The sequence below is a fragment of the Sus scrofa genome, chromosome X (assembly GCF_054392235.1).
Source record: "Sus scrofa isolate SSC_HxYL_T2T_F1_AM1 chromosome X, Sscrofa_HxYL_maternal_Yorkshire_Landrace_v2.0, whole genome shotgun sequence".
NCBI lineage: Eukaryota > Metazoa > Chordata > Mammalia > Artiodactyla > Suidae > Sus > Sus scrofa.
In genome coordinates, this window is record NC_139401.1 from 88,415,186 (window position 1) to 88,433,954 (window position 18,769).

The 18,769-nt window shown below is 38.0% G+C and overlaps 1 long non-coding RNA gene across 4 annotated transcripts in view; it reads right to left on the bottom strand.

Annotated features, from left to right (window-relative positions):
• Positions 1–18,769, bottom strand: part of LOC146394699 (uncharacterized) — a 759,738-nt gene that overhangs the window by 541,008 nt on the left and 199,961 nt on the right. For 2 of the 4 annotated variants that reach the window (XR_014834663.1, XR_014834657.1), the window contains exons 1-3: positions 13,832–13,992; positions 4,624–4,699; positions 3,535–3,605 (exon numbers count right to left, since the gene is read on the bottom strand). This is a non-coding gene — a long non-coding RNA (uncharacterized LOC146394699). Of the gene's footprint in view, positions 1–3,534; positions 3,606–4,623; positions 4,700–13,831; positions 13,993–18,769 lie in introns of those variants that run through there. The other 2 variants (XR_014834661.1, XR_014834659.1) reach the window with 2 other exon arrangements.

The window sequence follows — 18,769 nt, forward strand, 5'->3', positions numbered from 1 at the left end:
ATGTGGACTTTCATGGCACCTTTTCTGCTTCTCTGAATACTCCTTTTCTCCTTCTCTGGCTCCTCCCTCTCCCATCATAGCCTAATGAGGAGCATTCCCTAAGACTCAGCCCTCACCCTCTTTTTTTTCTGCACTTATTCTCTCTTCTTCTGAGAATGTATCTGTTTTCAGTGCTTTAACCATCTGTATTATATAGTTCAGAGGAATTTTAAAGGTAAGTTTGATCATTTTGTTGCCCCCAGTTAAAATTGGCCAATAATATTTCCTATTACAAGAAGAATTAATGTCAAGTTCTTTATGTGCCTTTCAAGGTCCTACATGATCTGGCTTCTTCCTTCCTTTCCAGCTTCATACTGTGCCACTATGTCCCTTGCTCAGTAGCTTCAGTCACACTGGGTTTCTTTCTATTCCCACAACACACCAAGATATGTTCCACATCTAAGCCTGCTTGTTCCCTCTTGCTAGATTGTTCTTTTTTCTACTTTGCCTGGCTGGTCTGTCTCATTGATCAGCCCTCAGGTCAAATAGCACTTCCTCAGAGTCTTTCTTTGACTGTCTAAACTAAAATAGGCCACTCTTCAGAGCACTTTTTGGAGAGGAAGAAATTTTCCTCCCCCCTTCTAGGTTCTTGTGGCTGCTTTGAGTATTAAATTGACATGAGACTGATTAACGAAAGAAAGTCACACAAAAGTTTAATAACATGCATGCATGGGTGAAACCCAAGAAAACAGTAACTCACCAAAATTGCTGAAACCCTCTTTTTAAATATCATCTTCAGCTAAAGACAGAAGAGGATGTTGGGGATAGGAGCTTGGGATTTCAAAGGGGAAGAAGACAATTGACATGGAGATGAAAAAGCAAATGTTTGGTAACCAAATGTTTGCTGGGCCATGTAGAGACAATGGAACACAGAGAGATATTTTAACACTTTGCTAGGCTCCTCCCTGTTTACAAACCTAGTTCATACTGTAGTTATTTATGGTGACAGTGCCCTTCCTAGAAGAGGTCCTCTATCTGCATTCTTTAGGCAGTTAGGGGGAAAGTTTTTTTGGACTTTGATTGTTTTTAGCTTGATATAATTCACATGAAAAAGAGACATTTTGGGGTGGCAAATTTTGCTCCCCTATGCACTTACCATAATTTATAATCGTATGCAAACATTTTCCTTGTTTATTGTCTGTCTCTCCCTGATGAGTATTAGGTAAGCATCTTGAGGGTTGGTATGACATGTCTTTTTCCCACTCTAGCACCAGTGTCTAGCATAGTGCCTGGCACAGAGTGGGTGCCGATAAATGTTTGATGAACCAATAATGAGAATGTTTCTCAAACTCCCAACTCCTACCCAGATTTCTTCCAGAGTTCCCACCTCATATCTCCAGTTCCCTATTGGTCACTTACATGTGGATATCCCTTCTCTAATTTGTTGTTTATCCAAAATTATTTTACCTCCAAAAACTGCCCTCCTCTGCTCAAGATGACTTTATATGTCAATGTTATAATAACCTCATCTAGGCTTGAAATCTAGCAGTCATCTTTAACTCTTCTTCACTGGCCCTTTAATCTTTCTGCTGGGATATCACTTGAAGATATGCTGTTCTTCATATGCCATAGTCACCACCTTAGTTCAAAATATTATTACCTGTAGTTTAGTTCACTAAGTCATCTCCAGTTTTTGGGATCCTATACCAAACTAGCTTATTAATACATGAGCACTCAATTTCAATATATGTATTTATATTTTAAGTACTTGTAATCCAAAAATAATGTACAGCTGCTCTCCATTCTACTGCCTGTTCTTCTCCTCTAGCAATGCGGATATGCTTTATAGTTCTTCAGACATATCAAGGAAGTTATACTATACAGTGCAGGGAACTATATTCAATATCTTGTAATAACCTATAATAGAAAAGAAATCTGATAGATTCTCACTTTATTGTGCACCTGAAACTAATATATTATAAATTAATTTTTTTTAAAGAAAAGTTCTTCTCTAAGGAGGAAAATTTTAAACAAAGTTTTGAGTGAAGCAAAGACATGGAAGCAACATAAGTGTTCATTGACAGAGGAATAGATAAAGAAGATGTATACATACACACACAATAGAATGTTACTTAGCCATAAAAAGCATGAAATAATGTCATTTACAGCAACACAGATGGACCTAGAGATTATCATACTGAATGAAGTAAGTCAGACAGAGAGAGCCAAACATCAAATGATAATGATAGAGTTTGTTCCAGAATGATAAAATTGCAGTTTCCTTGGTCCCTGCCCTGCCATAACAAAACATTGAAATGGCGGGTGTTTTACAAATTTATTAATGCAAAAGTACATTTTCAGAAAGAGAGAGTGCATGAATGTGCACACATGTGCAGGTAAAAAAAAGGGCCCGCCTCACTTTTAAAATTGTTTTTTTATCCCCATGCTGCGGACCTGAGTGCAGACCCAATTTCTCCTGCCCCAGCCCCCTATGCCATGCATAAGGGATGAGTGTTGTTTGATATCGTGTGGAGCATATTTGATCTTCAAATTGGCCTTGGGAAAGATGCCTTATTTGCATGGGGAACAGGTTATATAGAGGCAGGGTGAGGAATGGGCAACATTCCTTCTATAACAGGAGTGAGCAGCCCAGGCTAGTCAAGGTGGGGGAAGGGGCATTACAATGAGACATGGCCAGAGGCTTTTGGGCTTAATTTCTATGAAGGGGACTTGAAGCCTATAACAATATCACTTATATGTGGAATCTTAAAAAAGGACACAGATGACTTACTTGTAGAATAGGAACAGACTCACAGACTTTGAAAACAAATTTATGGTTACCAAAGGGGAAAAGGGAAGGGTGGGATAAATTAGGAGTTTGGGATTCAGAGATACACACTACTGTATATAAAATAGATAAACAGGAGTTCCCGTCGTGGCTCAGTGGTTAACGAATCCGACTAGGAACCATGAGGTTGTGGGTTCGGTCCCTGCCCTTGCTCAGTGAGTTAACGATCCGGCGTTGCCATGAGCTGTGGTGTAGGTTGCAGACGAGGCTCGGATCCCACGTTGCTGTGGCTCTGGTGTAGGCCCGTGGCTACAGCTCCGATTCAACCCCTAGCCTGGGAACCTTCATATGCCGCGGGAGCGGCCCAAGAAATATCAACAACAACAACAACAATAATGCCGAGGGAGCGGCCCAAGAAATAGCAACAACAACAACAATAACAACAACAACAAAAGACAAAAAAATAAATAAATAAATAAAATAAAATAAACAACAAGGACCTACTGTAGAGCAGGTAAGTTTATTCAATATTTTATAATAACCAATAATGGAAAGTAACTGGAAAAGAATATGTGTGTGTGTATATATATATGTGTATACACACACACATGCAACTGAATCACTTTGCTGTGTACTAATACAACATTGTAAATCAACTGTACTTCCATTAAAAAAAGGTTATACCTCTATACCTTTGCAAGTGCTCTCTCTCCTTGAAAATTCCCATTTCACCTGCCATTTCCACAGGATTTTATTGAAAATGTTACCTTCTTAGTGCAACTTTTTGACCTCCTTCCTCCACATCCATATACATCAGTGCCACCACCACCACCAGCACCTTGACAAAATCAAGAAGTATTAGCAATCCCCTTATCTTCCTTTCTGAAGTACTTTGTCTAGACATCTATTAGCAGGTAGAACACTAAATTATAGATATATGCTTATGTTTATTTCTCCCTCTGAACTACAGATCTCCAAGCACAACTATCAGTAAAAACGTTTAAGAACCTACCCATCCCTACATATACATATGTATATTATTATATTACTGTGTATATTACTGTGCATATTATTGTATATTATATATTACTTATTATATAACAGTATACCAAATATATTACAACAATAATGTGTACATTATAATGGAGTTCCCATTGTGGCTCGGTGGTTAGTGAACCCGAAAAGCATCCATGAGGCCACGGGTTTGATCCCTGTCCTCACTCAGTAGGTTAAGGATCTGGTGTTGCCATGAGCTGTGGTGTAGGTCACAGACACAGCTGGGATCTCATGTTGCTGTGGCTGTGGCACAGGCCGGCAGCTGTAGCTCCAATTCGACCCCTAGCCTGGGAACCTCCATATGCCACGGGTGAGGCCCTAAAAGGCAAAAAGACAAATAATAATAATAATAATATGTACATTATAAAATACGAAAAACAAAATTGAAAAAGAATGAGGTAAAAGAAATCAATGGGTACAAGTTCTAACATATTTTATACATACATACATATATATATATATATATACACACGCACATATATATATATATATACACACACACTTTTTTTTTCTTGGCCACAACCGCAGCAGGGATCAAATCTGAGCCACAGCTGCAACCTATGCCACAGCTGTGCCAATGTTGGATCCTCAACCTGCTGAGGTATATGCACTCCTTTTTGGCAGTCCATAGTTTATACTATTGTTGTAGCCTACAACCTGTGATAATCTCTCCCAGTGATCAACACCCATAGCACTCATTTGGCACTTTTAGTACTTCTTATACAACTATCTAATTTGAAATTAACAACCTTTCATGATTATTTTCATGCAATAATATTTACTGAGTGTTCATAACGTACCGTAAATGTTTCTAGGCCCTGGGGTCACAGTGGTAAACAAGAAAGACAAAGTCCTTGTTCTTATGAAGGTTACATTCTGGGACCAGGAGAGAGAAAAATAAAGAAGATAATTTTATCAAATAATTGTAAGCATCTGGAAGAGCTGCAGTCTTTTATATATAGTGAGAAAGGGGCTTTAGAATTAGGCAGACCTGGATTCAAATCCACAGTTGACCACATACAAGATCTGTGACTTAGGCAAAGAGCTTCATCATTCTGAGTTTGTTTCCTCATCTATAAAGTAAGATTAATAATTCTCCTCTCAAAAAGGTGCCTGTGAAAATGAATAATGTCTATAAATTTCTAGCATAAAGGCCCGATGTTATTAAAATATATTTTGTAAAATCTTCATAGCTAAAACAGCATGTATGTTACAATATGGTTATATCTAAAGGAATTTACAGTAGCTCTAGAAATGGGATATGGGAATTATTTTCTCAATTCACCATAATTGGGTAGATTTGAGGGCAGATTTGAATGTGAGAGGAATATACTTTGGAAAATGTTAAGGAAGGGGTGTTGGGAGCTAATTATTTACTTAAGAAAAAGAATTGCTATTGACAGTTTACTTACCTGACAATCTTCCCAGAAGGTGAAGAATTGACAATTCATCTTTACTGAACATTCAGTGCCCTTGAGGCAACCTTAGAATGGAGTGGATAGAAGCAAACATAAAAGAACAAAAGGAGCCCCAGATTTTCTTTCATGTTCAACCCCTACCTTTCTGTATAAAATGATCTCAGCTTACAGAGTTAGGCTAGTCACCATTTGTTTCCTGTGAGTTTTTCATTTGAAATGTGTACATGGTTATAGCAAAGAGAAACAGCCTGTCTTCCCAAACTGTGAGTGGAAAACTACTGAGAGAGAGAAAACCTAAATACCAATAGCAGGAACCTTAAAAGGCTACAGTATCCAAGTTCATTTAAGCATGAATTGGTGACTGATACAGAGGGCCTGTAAGTTCCAATGTGACTTCTGAGAATACCCTAGTCCTTGATGAAGAGTACTAACAATTGTGAATATGCACATTTAGGTGACAAAAACACATTGAAGCAGCATATGTTGCTATTTGTTTAAAATCTTGCTTATAGCCAATGTTTCTTTTGATCACAGTTATGTGACTTTTATTGAAACTTTTTTTTTTTTTTTGCCTTTTAGGGCCACATTTGTGACATAGGTAAGTTCCCAGGCTAGGGGTCAAATCGGAGCTACAGCTGCCAGCCACAGCCACAGCCACAGCCACAGCCACAGCAACATGGGATCTGAGCTGCATCTGCAATCTACACCACAGCTCACAGCAATGCTGGATCCCCAACCCACTGAGCAAGGCCAGGGATTGAACCCGCATCCTCATGGACATTAGTCAGATTCGTTTCTGCTGGGCCACAATGGGAACAACTGTAAAAACATTTTATAATAGCAATTGAATCAGAACTGATCTGCCCATCTTATTACCTTAGCAATTAATGTCCTTTGGATGTTTTATAAAATACCTAGACAACACCACTGATTTTTCCCCCTCTTATTTCCCTTTTTAATTGTTTTTCCAAAAACCTGAAACTCAAAAACAAAAGAAAAATAGTATTTACAGTGGTGAACTAACCAGGATTTCTCTGAGTCCTATCGATCTTTGCCTGATGATTTGTATATTTGAAATTCTGGCTTCTTTTCAATTGTCTGTAAGGAAATAATTGATACAAATTCACACCTAACAAAGAATTCATTAAAGTTTTAATATTCGTAAGCCTTAACCTTTATGGCTAATGTCTTGTCACCTTGGTAACTGTGCATCAAACTTCATAAATATCAGACGAGGTCAATAGGTCTAACATGAGTGATCAACACCAGAAAATAGAAATGAGGAACTAAAAACTGCCCTTTCATAGTCCAAGGATAATGACTAATCTGGTAACTTATAATGTTAGAAGAAAATTACCATTACCATCATCAGAGCATTGCCATTGATTGGGTAACCGGGTTTACCACCAACATAAAACAACAGATGGAAAGTCTTACTTTCATTTTTTTCATGAAAACAAGAGAATCACCTGAAGTTCAAACACAGCACAAGAAGACTTTAGTTATAGTACAGAGTTGAAAAAGAGTGCAAGGCATGCTCAGTCATTTCATATGAAGTCTCTGTTGGAGTACTTAGACCACATCTCAACAGCACACTTTAAATGAATCATAGTTTTATGTGATGGGAAATGATAATATAGAAAAGTAATTAGTCAACCAGGAAATAAAGGAGAGAAAATAAGTAAACCGTTAGCAATTTTATTTTCAGTCTCCCCATAGAGGTGGGTTTTGACTCTCTGCATGTACTAATGTTAAACTTTATTAGTCGTTTGAATTTGTCATTAAGTATCCCTACGTAAATGTTTGGTATACATTAATTAAATTTATTAACATGATGCTTTCCTACTTTTCCTTTCCACTGCCCTAGTTTGGCCTCTCACTTTAACTCTCGTGGATAATCACAATAGTCTCCTAACAGATCGCCACGCCTCTGGTTACTCACAGGTCCAATCAGGAGTTATTATCACCATCAATTCCTATCTTGAATGAGTATATATGATGTGCTAGCTATATAGTATGGAGTTTTCATTTAATTCTCACAGCAAATCTATAAAGTCAGTACTATTATTATCCCCTTTTCAGATGCAAACATTGAGGCTGAGGTGAGGTTAGGTAATTTGTTCAAGGTCAAATAATTAGAAAACAAATGTTCCCTGGTTGGCTCAGCCCGTTAAGGATCTGGTGTTATCACTGCTGTTGCTAGGATTCAATCCCTGGCCTGGGGAACTTCCACATACCACAGGGGCAGGAAAAAAAAAAAAGTAGAAAGCAATAGACTTTGGACGGGTTTTGCCCACTCTACCTTAAAAACATATCCTGAGTCCTCCAATTCTATCTCCACCCCATACAAATTCTCCACATTGGCCAGAGCCACTTTTTTTAAAGATATAAATCATCTTATATCAAACCCTGCTTAAAACTTCCTCTAACTGTTTCTGTTATAATTCTATTATAATTAAAATAAAAAAGAAAAGCCTTACCCTGGCCTCCAAAGACAAATATAATCAGAGCCCTGCCTCCTTCTGGAACCTACTTTCACACAGGTGTTCCCTTTATTTACTTCAGTCCAGCAACACAGGCCTTCTGTCTCTTTCTGGAACACCTCGTGCTCATTCCTACAAGGGCCTTTGAATCTGCTCTTCACTTTGATTGGAGGACTTTGCCTTGGATATTCAGGTGGCTCATACCATCATTTAATTCAGGTCTCAACTCAAAATTCACCTCATCGGTGAGACTAACCACCAAATCTAAAATGGTTTCCCTGCCCTCAACCAGTCATTATCATATCACCCTATTTTATTTTCTTCATCACACTTATCATGATCTAAAATTATCTGGAAATATCTTTATGTGTGTTATTGTCATTTGTCTCTCATGTCCATAGCTAAAAAGTAAGTACCATGAGAGCAGAGGTCTTGCCATTATACATCATTACTATGGCCCCAATTACTAGAATAGTCCCTGGCACATAGGAGCTCAATAAATATTCATTGATTGTATCTAGTTTTGTCTGACTTCAGAGCACCAGCTCTTAACCATGTGCTGAACAACTTCTTAGAGGATAGATTTCTTCACCTTACTTCTTTCTTCAAAAATCATCAGTATTGCATTGTCTACAAAATTTAGGTCCAGCTGCCCAGTTTTGCTTTCAAGGACCTTCACATCTAGCATGTCTTTCTATCTGACCTGCTCCTGCAGCCTACCTTATGCAATACAACAGGGGAATCTGAATGCACCCCCCACATCCCCCACACCCTGCACTCTTCCTCATCCCCACCTCCACCCCCGTCATTTCTACCTATAAAAAAATATTAGCTACATCCTTTACAGCACAAATCACACCTCTTATACAAAATTTTTTAAAACCCCTGTGATATTTTAACTTAAAAGAAATGTATATTTAATAATTCAGATGATCAAAATATATTTCTCATATATGTTTGGTCTTTGTCCAAGTTTCCTGGCTCACAGGTCCCCAAACCCATGGAATTTCCTGAGTGATAAGAACAATGGGAGCATCTTTTGTTATAATATTTGGTCTCCTGCTCTCAGTTCCTAAAACCCCTTCAGAACCATAAAGGTGAAATAACAAGCCACCTTTCCACTGCAACTGAGTGTATGTTATTGAATAAGGTGGCTTTTGGAAAACACCCCAAAATTGGGGATGGTTGCCAGGAGAATCAATCAGGAGGAGAGGGTTGGAACTTTCAGTCCCGCCCCCTGAATTCCTGGGAGGGGAAAGGGGCAAGAGATTGAATGAATCACTAATGGCCAATGAGTTAATCAATTATGACTGTGTAATGAAGCCACCATAAACACCCAAAAGGAGGATGTTCAGAGTTACAGGGTCGGTTAAAGCATGGAGGTGCTAGGAGACCAGGGAACTCAGAGCATGGAAACTCTGCACCCTTTCCCCATGCGTAGCCCTATGTATCTGTTCCATCTGGCTGTTCCTGAGTCATATCCTTCAAAAAAAATGGTAATAATATAGTAAGTAAAATGTTTGTCTGAGTTCTGTGAGATTCTCTAGCAAATTAATCGAACCCAAGGAAGCAGTTGTTGGCAATCTATACCTGACCATCAGACACACTAGACACACTGGTGATAACCTGGGCTTGTGATTGGTGCCTGGTTGGGGGTTGGGGGTGGAAAGGTATGATCTTGTAGGACTAAACCTTTATTAACCTGTGAAAACTGATGCTATCTCCAGATAGCTGGGTAGATAGCATTAGAGTCCAGCCGAATTGTTGGGCACCCACCTTGTGTCAGAGAATTGCCTGTTGGTATAGGGAATCCTCTGACATTGGAATTGAATACAGAACCCTTACTCCCTCTCTCAAAATGTTTCCCTTCATAATTTCCCACATGGTACTTTGTATATCTTAAAACACTCAGCACAATCTACTTCATAATAAAGTTATCTGTAGCAGTGTTTGCCTCCAAATGGTTACCTCTTCTTTTCCATCATGTTTTTGATACAGATTCTAGCTCATAATGTCCATTCAAGTGGTGAATTGAAATAAGTGTTTGTGGGTTATCCCATCCCTGTCAGCAGTTATATATATTGTTTACATTATATATATATATATATATATATAGAGAGAGAGAGAGAGAGAGTTGGGGTTTTTGTTTTGTTTTGTTTTGTTTGCCTGTGCCTTTTAATTGCTTTCATTTATTTGACTAGGATACTTAATTTCCCCCCAGCTAGACTTAAGATAAGGAAGGCTTCTGTTTCTTTCTTTTAATTTTATGGCCACACCCACGGCATATGGAAGTTCCCAGGCCAGGGACTGAATCTGAGCCACAGCTGCTACCTATTCTGCAGCTGCAGCAGCACCAGATCTTTTAACCCACTGGGCTGGGAATCAAACCTTTGTCTCCACAGTAACCCAAGCCACTGAAGTCTGATTTTTAACCCACTGAGCCACAGCAGGAACTCCTGCCCCTTCTCTTATTGATACTGCTCCCCTCCCCCCATTACTGCCCCTTTACACCTAACACTTTGCTGAATATATAACAAGTATACTCTGTTTATACAGTGAGTGAAGTTTAAATAAGTAAATAAAAAGACTTCCACTAGGTTTAGCATGAAATCAGTCAACTAGTTTTTCCCTTCTCTGTTTCAAGTGGAACAGTGGCCAACTGGGGAGGAGGGGGCATGGTGGTAGCCCTGGGCTGCTGGCCAGAGGTAGGAACAGGAAATTAGAATCCCTTAGGTGATAATTCCTGGCAGATATGCCCAGAGATTTAAGAGCAAAGAAAGGGCCGAACAATAAAGGAGGGTCAGGATATTACTCGCCTTTTCTGCTCTCCATACCCACAACCTCCTCCAGCAGAGACATGCAGAGCTCTGGTATGAGTAAATGCACAATCTGATTTTTCCTTAGCATTGTTCTTTCAAATTACTATAGAAGGTTTAAAAATGGCTACTTGTCAAGAATAACCATTTGTTCAGTAAATAACAAAAAACTATTGTGTTTCTGAACTTTATTCAAATCCCTGGAAGCAAAGATGACTAACAAAATATTAGTGGACTGATAAATATTTACTGGGTAATTAAGAGGTTACAGTGGCCACACTTCTTTGGTTTTTAAACATAAAACTGAGTCTGGACAGGCATCAATATTTAGGGCATCTTCTCTTTTTCGCCCAAGATGGCTTATGACATAATCTAGATGAGTCAGACCAAACCAATGTCTCCTAAATTTTTCCAGAATAAACATTACCCAGAGGCAGAACTCTGCCTTCAGCTGTGCCTATTAAAGCACAAAGCTGCTTGACCTTTTCTTATAGACATAAGGAAGTAGAGATGGAGGAGGAGGGAGAGAAACACAAAGCAAAATTTCTTAATGAATAAACTAAACATTGAGCCCCTTGAGGAAAACCAGAAGGTTTGACTGATTGTTTTTGTGTTTGGTAAGTTGTAGGTTTGTTTCAGAAAGACCTCTCCAGCCACAGACAAAAGCAAACAAACAAAACTAACAACAGAAATTGGAGAAGTGACTCAGCCTCTGAAGACTATCTACAACAATCATAAACTGATGAAGCTCTAGTTAGATGACCCTCTGACAAGTGAGAAAAACAAACAATACAGAAAAAATATTGCCATTATCAGGATGTCTGAGCATTTGTGGTTAATTCTCTAATGGGACTTTTCTGGATCCAGACTGTAAAGCAGAAGAAGCAAAAGAATGATGAATAATGAATGACAAAGCATGTCAATTCCATGGTAGCAAAAGAAGGGAATTTCACCCTGGGAATCAAGAACAGAATCTTGATAACTTAGTATAATTATACCATCAGCCAGCAACCATAGAGAATACTTTTGATTGGAGCCAGTCTTTAATATACCAGGAAGGCCTTCGCAGAGGAACTCTTTAAAGTTCAGTAAATAATAGCATCTTTTTTTGTGTGTGTTTCTTTTTCTTTTCTTTTTTTTTTAATATTTATTTATTTATTTATTTATTTATTTATTTATTTATTTATTTTGGTCTTTTTGCTATTTCTTGGGCCGCTCCCACGGCATATGGAGGTTCCCAGGCTAGGGGTCCAATCAGAGCTGTAGCTACCAGCCTATGCCAGAGCCACAGCAACGCAGGATCTGAGCCGCATCTGCAACCTATACCACAGCTCACAGCAACGCCGGATTGTTAACCCACTGAACAAGGGCAGGGATCGAACCCGAAACCTCATGGTTCCTAGTCGGATTCGTTAACCACTGCGCCACGATGGGAACTCCCAATAATAGCATCTTTTGAGAATGTCTTTTTGTTTTTAAAAATAAAATTCCCTTTACTATTTCAATCAATTCATGCAAGTGGGATTTGATCTATTCCTTTTTTACATGCAATTAATAAATTGAGACTTCTTTTAAAAAATGTTCTGACATATTTTACTTCAACTCTAGGTATATAATGGTTTAACATAATAGATTCCTATATTCTGTAACTGGCGACTAAATACACAATCTAAGGCCCCACTCCTTGAGGTATTTTTGATTGTCATGCTGCAAATACTGCCTTATGTACATATAATATCTTTCTCTGCATGATAGAAAAGTTCCTTTTTGTATATAACTTACAAAACCTCTTTAAAGCAAATATATTGATATCATGAGTGACCAGAAAATATTACTAAGCTCAATGAGGAGTTCTCTTTGTGGATCAGTGGTAACGAACCCAACAAGTGTCTATGAGCACTTGGGTTCGATCCCTGGCCTTGTTCAGTGGGTTAAGGATCTGTCGTTGCTGTGAGCTGTGGTGTAGGTCACAGATACAGCTCAGATCCCTCATTGCAATGGCTGTGGTGTAGGCTAGCAGGTGCAGCTCTGGTTCAACCCGTAGCCTGGGAACTTCCATATGCCACAGGTGCAGCCCTAAAAAGGAAAGAAAGAAAGAAAGAAAGAAAGAAAGAAAGAAAGAAAGAAAGAAAGAAAGAAAGAAAGAAAGAAAGAAAGAAAGAAAGAAAGAAAGAAAGAAAGGAAGGAAGGAAGGAAGGAAGAAAGAAAAAGAGAAAGAAAGAAAACATTAAGCCCAATGAACTGTAATAAGTCAGGAATGATATAAGCTGCTCAAACAAACTGATATCTCGGTCATCTGGAGAGAGAAGAGACACACACAAACACTCCCTCAGATATTGTGGAAGACTGGATTACACATGTATGTTACAAAGTAAATGATATTAATAAGAAGATTGAAATCTATCAAACTTGAAAGCTTCCTTCAAACTGTGTGAAGTAATGTATTTAAAGATGGAAAGGTTTTACATCTAATCCATTTGGTTCTCAAAATTTCTGAATTCTTAAGGAGAGGCACTTGCTGTCAGACCAAGAAAGTGGAAGAGCAGTAGAGCAGTATTATTAGAGCAGTATTATTCAAAGCATAGTAAACAGTAAGTGGCTTGTGTGCATCAGAATTACCCAGAGTATTTAGTGTGAATATTGATATCATCATTTACATTTGAGAAACACTGATTTAGGTATTTATTCTGGGTTATTACTTTGATGTTCAAACAAGTCTTTCTAACCTCTCTGTGTGAAAAGTTGCTAAATATACTAAATTGATGTGTTGCCCTGTTCTCAAATGATAGTAACAAATAAAGTCCTTATGGGACTTGAAAAATAGTAGTTTTTTGTAACTTGGCAAACCCTAATATCCATTGCCCACATTTATTTATGTAAAGGTCAAGTCAAGGCCTTTAGGGTACTTCGATCAGAAAGGTTTGTTGAAACATAGAGTGGTGAAGTATTGATACTATTTTAAGTTATAATTTCTTAGAGGGCAGAGAATGTTTAACTGAACCACGGACATATGGGAAAATGTTTAAAAAGACAAACTTTTTGATGATGATGACTATTAGCAAAAATAGGAAAATGCAGTTTAATATTTACTCAGTAGAATATGAGAAACATTCAGTGAATGTTTATTTATAACCCCCCCCCCCAGCACACACAAGCCAGTTAACAGTTTTTGCTGAGCATGTGAAACAAACAAAAACAAAAAACTGCTATATCTTCTGATTTAGATACTGTAGTCAATGAAATCTGCAGAAGGTTCAGAGAGTAGAGTTTACAATAAGCTCCAAAACTTACCATGTCTTTCTGGTGAACTTAATCATCACAGTGTCTTTTCAATCCCCTATGGGCAATTTCCGTTGATTATAATGCTGCTACTGCTGAGAGCAAAACATTCCCCGGCACACTCCACAGCGGATAATCCTTGCCAGCAGGTCACTTAGGCCTCCCAAGGTTTCCTTTTAACAAAATTAATGATGGTGACGATGATGGTGGTGATAATAATAATACTCTTTAATGCTTACTCAACACATTCTATTAAGATAGCTGAAAAATTAAATAGGGTTCACAGAATGTCAGTTCCTTGACAGGGAGAACATAGGGTAGTATATACTCTAAAGGCCCAATTACATTTTGATGGTAATTTGAGATTGTTTTCAGAAACCAGATCCTAAAGACATCCTTGAATTAAAAAGAGACTCCAAACACTCAATGAACAGCTGTAAGACAACTGTAGATTTACTGCAAAGGTATGTCCTCTACTGTATAAGATTTTGCTTTCTATTTTCCACAACTCAAATCAAAATAATTCCAAAAGCCTATATATGTGGCAGGTGGCTTCTGTTCAGTAAGGGAGGAAAACAACCTCATAGTTCTTAGAAGTTTAGCAAAATATACCTCCTTACTATTCTAAAGAAATAAAAAGACTACCAAAAAAAAAAAAAAACCCACAAAACCCAGCTCCACCAATTATCACATTTGCTAATGCATCATTGTACCCTTATTTGCTTTGGTTCAAGACTGAATACAGCTTTCATTTCAAAGATAAGATGAAGCCAAATGTGTTTTCTGAAACTTTAATCATAGATGGCTCCAAAGTTGAATTAAGTTACTCTTTAAGAGGATACAAATAAAACCTAAATATGGAGTTCCCTTAGTGGCTCAGCGGTTAATGAACACGACTAGGATCCATGAGGATGTGGGTTCAATCCTTGGCCTTGCTCAGTGAAGTGTGCAAGGGTCCAGCATTGCCATGATCTGTGGTGTAGGTCGCAGACACAGCTCAGATACCTCACTGCTGTGGCTGTGGTGTAGGCTGGCAGCTGTAGCTCTGATTTGACCCCTAACCTGGGAACTTCCATATGCCCCAAGTGAGACCCTAAAAAGCGAAAAACAAAAACAAAAACCTAAATATACCTAGTATTCTCTATGTACTTTTTGTCTTTTTTTTTTTAAAGTTCCACTCACCATTTTAAAAAAATGTCATTTGGTAATATAGCTATATTTACTCTTTCATTCATCCTTACTTCCTTGGAGAAGTAAAATTAAAGGGGTGGGCAATCTTACCATTATAATCCCTTCCATAAGTCCATGATTGTGGTATGGCCATTAATGAACTACTTAATTGCCACTTTGATTAGAAGGATAATATGGGCTGAGAGGAAGTACCTCCTGTTGGATTGCAAATATTTCAAATGCACTGGGCACCAAACTATAAAGCTGTTACTTTTTTCTTTTTTTTTCTTTTTGGCTGCACCTGCCACAGCTGTGGCAAGGCCAGATCCTTAAACTACTGTACTGGGCTGGGGATCAAACCGAAGCCTCAGCAGCAACCCAAGCCACTGCAGAGACAATGCCAGATCCTTAGCCCACTGCGCCACAGAGGGAACTCCTATAGCTGTTTCTTATGAAGCAAAATATGTGATAAGGTACTTTTAACTGTTTGGAAGCCATACAAGTATAGTTATTCTGTGACTAACTATAAGGCAATATTATTACAAGAGGAGGAAACAAGGAATTCCCATTGTGGCTCAGCAGGTTATGAACCTGACTAGTATCCATGAGGATGTGTATTCAATCCCTGGCCTCGCTCAGTAAGTTAAGGATCCAGCATTTCCATGAGGTGTGGTGTAGATTGCAGATGCTGCTTGGATCTGGCATTGCTGTGTCAGTGACATAAGCTGGCAGCTGAAGCTCCAACTGGACCCCTAGCCTGGAAACTTCCATATGCCACTGGTGGGGCCCTAAAAACACACACACACACACACACACACAAAAAGAGGAGGATGCCACCAAAAGAAGTGAAAATCTTTATACTACCATTTGAAAAAACAGGTATTTAGAACTATGATGGTCTTAGTGAACTCCAGCTGCTATAACAAAATACCATAGGCTTGGTGACTTAAACAACAGAAAACTATTTCTCACAGTTCTGGAAGCTGGAGAGTCCAAGAGCAATGTGCTGGCAAGGTAGGTTTCATTCTGAGGCTTCTTCTCTTGGCTTAGAGATGGCCACCACCCTTCACCTTTGTGTGAGGTCACATGACTTTTTCACTTGTGTGTGTGCACAGTAAAAGAGAGAGCAAGCTCTCTGGTACCTCCTCCTCCTCCTCTTGCAAGGGCACTAATCCCATCATGAGAGTCCTACCCTCAGGACTTCACCTAATCCTAATTACTTCCAATTCAACCCCTAGCCTGGGAACTTCCATATGCCACACAAGCGGCCCTAAAAAAAGACAGAAACAAACAAACGAACAAAGAAAAGAATTGCTCCACAAAGCTTAGATTTCACAGAGCAAAATATAAAATACCATTTTATATTCCTTGTTTTTGTTTTTTGTTTAAGAAACCACTGTTGCCTCAGTGGGTTTTGGCACAAGAATCTTCTTTATATGCTACAATGGTCAGTTCAATAATCTCTGCTTCCAGTGGTACCCCAAACTTCTACAATAAAACTGAATAAATTTGCTTTTTTCTCATTTCAGTTACTTCAATCCCTGAAGTGGTCACCAGTGGCTCCCCTCATTAATCACACAATATTATAAATTCACAAATGTTAGAACATTGGAGCTACTTTGAGATAAGATTTCAAATTAATTCATGCCTACTAACTTTGAGATTTGAGTTGAAATTTCTAAGTTCTGTATCACTTCATGGATATAACAATCATAATCAGTTTCTACTCACCAAGTATGAGCAATTTAGAGATCTAAAATTAGTGTGAGCAATTTATTTAAATGAGTGCTACATAAGAAATTAATCAGGTCACAGAAATGGCTAGAGTGTCCCAAATCCAAGTTCTTACTTATTTTCTTCTGCACTAATTATCTAACCAAATGCATCACAAATTGCATTTAGTGAACTGAAAGTACAGTGTATTTTTTTAAAACACACAATGATCTAGAATCCATAGCCGAATTTAAATATTTTTGTCCCTTTTCTCACTAAAGATTTTTTTCAAAAGGAATATCCAGTAAAGTTTAGCATGCCGTGGAGAATTAATAAACATTGTTGATCAACAGTAACACGAAATAAATGACTATGTCTTGCTAATCATATGTTTACTTGGTTTATGGCTTCTACATATGAACTCTTAGTACATGTCCTTTTAGTAAAGCAAAACTGGGGCAGTTTTGAAGCTTACAATTTAGTTTCAGCTATTTTTACAAAATAGAAAACTTATGAAACTGTTTACCTGTCCTCAAAATATAAGGAAGAAAATCTAAAAACAACCCCTCAAGCATCTGTGTCATTTGTATATAATTTCTATTTTCATGTCTTTTTAATACTATATCATGAAATAGAATTGCCTTTATTGACAAGGTTGAGTGGGTGTTTCTTTCTGGCGTTATAATATTTTTAACATTATAACTTTTAAAAGGTGTTTTCTTATAATATCTCTAATACTAAAAAACATTATAAAATGTGTTCTGGAGTTGTTAAAATAGCATTTAGCAGTCATGTTTTGAATACTTATCTGATGAATGAATCATGGAGTTTTCTTCTTCCACATTCCGAGGAAGATTGCCAGTCCTTAGTGGGCAAAATGGTTAGAGTTCATATTCTCTACTGTTACATCAATATCTGAGTCCTTATAAGGGTATACCTACATCTTAGGCAAGAAATAGAGCTCTTTCCATAGTTTCCACAAAGAAAGGCAAGAGGCAATGAGGCAACAGGCAAGTTGTATATCAGAAAACGTGTAGTTGGATTGTGAAAGAATTTCATGATCAGACCTGGTAGATCATCTAGCAGATGTTGTGACACACACTGACTTTCAATCCTAGCTGGAGTCAGAGAGCCTATTCCTAGGTAGCGAAATTTTCCAAGCCCCACCGCTGTCATCCTCCTCCTCCCTTTTGAAAAACATTTGCCATGGGTAAAGCCAACAAGACACTCAGAGAATCCAGTCACCAAGGTTCCACTATTAATGCATTTGGCATTATTATGCAAGTTTGGGAAAAAACAAAAAGTGAGTCCGAATTTAATAGATGATGCTTATATAACAGAGCTGTACATGACCAAGTATGCTACCACAACATTCTGCATTTAACTTTCTGGAGCTTTCTGGCAGACTTAAGATCTAGAATGGGCCTCTTCTATGGAAAATCCCTTTCAAGATATTTTATCTTTCTCAAGCAGAATTATTTCCACCTATATCACATGGTTCTTATGGGTGCAAAAAACACAGGCCTACTCAAATAGGCTTCAGATATTTGGAATCTAGACAAATGGGGCCTTAATTATTATTCAGTGGGCTTGAAATTCACTCTGCTGATTTTGGGTGAATGAAGAGCATTCAGAACAACTCTTGCCTGTTTCATGTTTGTGGTTGTCTTCTGTTTCTCCTTTCTATTTCTTGATCCCTGCCTTTCTTTTTATAGCAAGCAAGAGGTTCTCTTCAAGTGAAGGAAGGAAATAGTGAAAGAAAGACTATTTCCGCCCCAATTTCAACTTCTGGGTTCAGATGTACTGCCCTATGACCCATCACTTTAGGACTAATATATGCTTTAGCTTTTTAATGACTAGCCAATTTGTAGCTCATCAAAATACTTTTTCCTCCTCCAAGTTGTAAACTGTACTATGAAGATCTCAGGTACTTGTGGTTTAGAAGAGATATTGCACGCCCCCTAAATAGGCTCTTGAATACTCAAAAATAAACAGTATGCAAATATCTTCTGTTGAGTTTCTAATATTTGCAGGGTACTTTTTTATCATTGTTGTTGTTATATATAC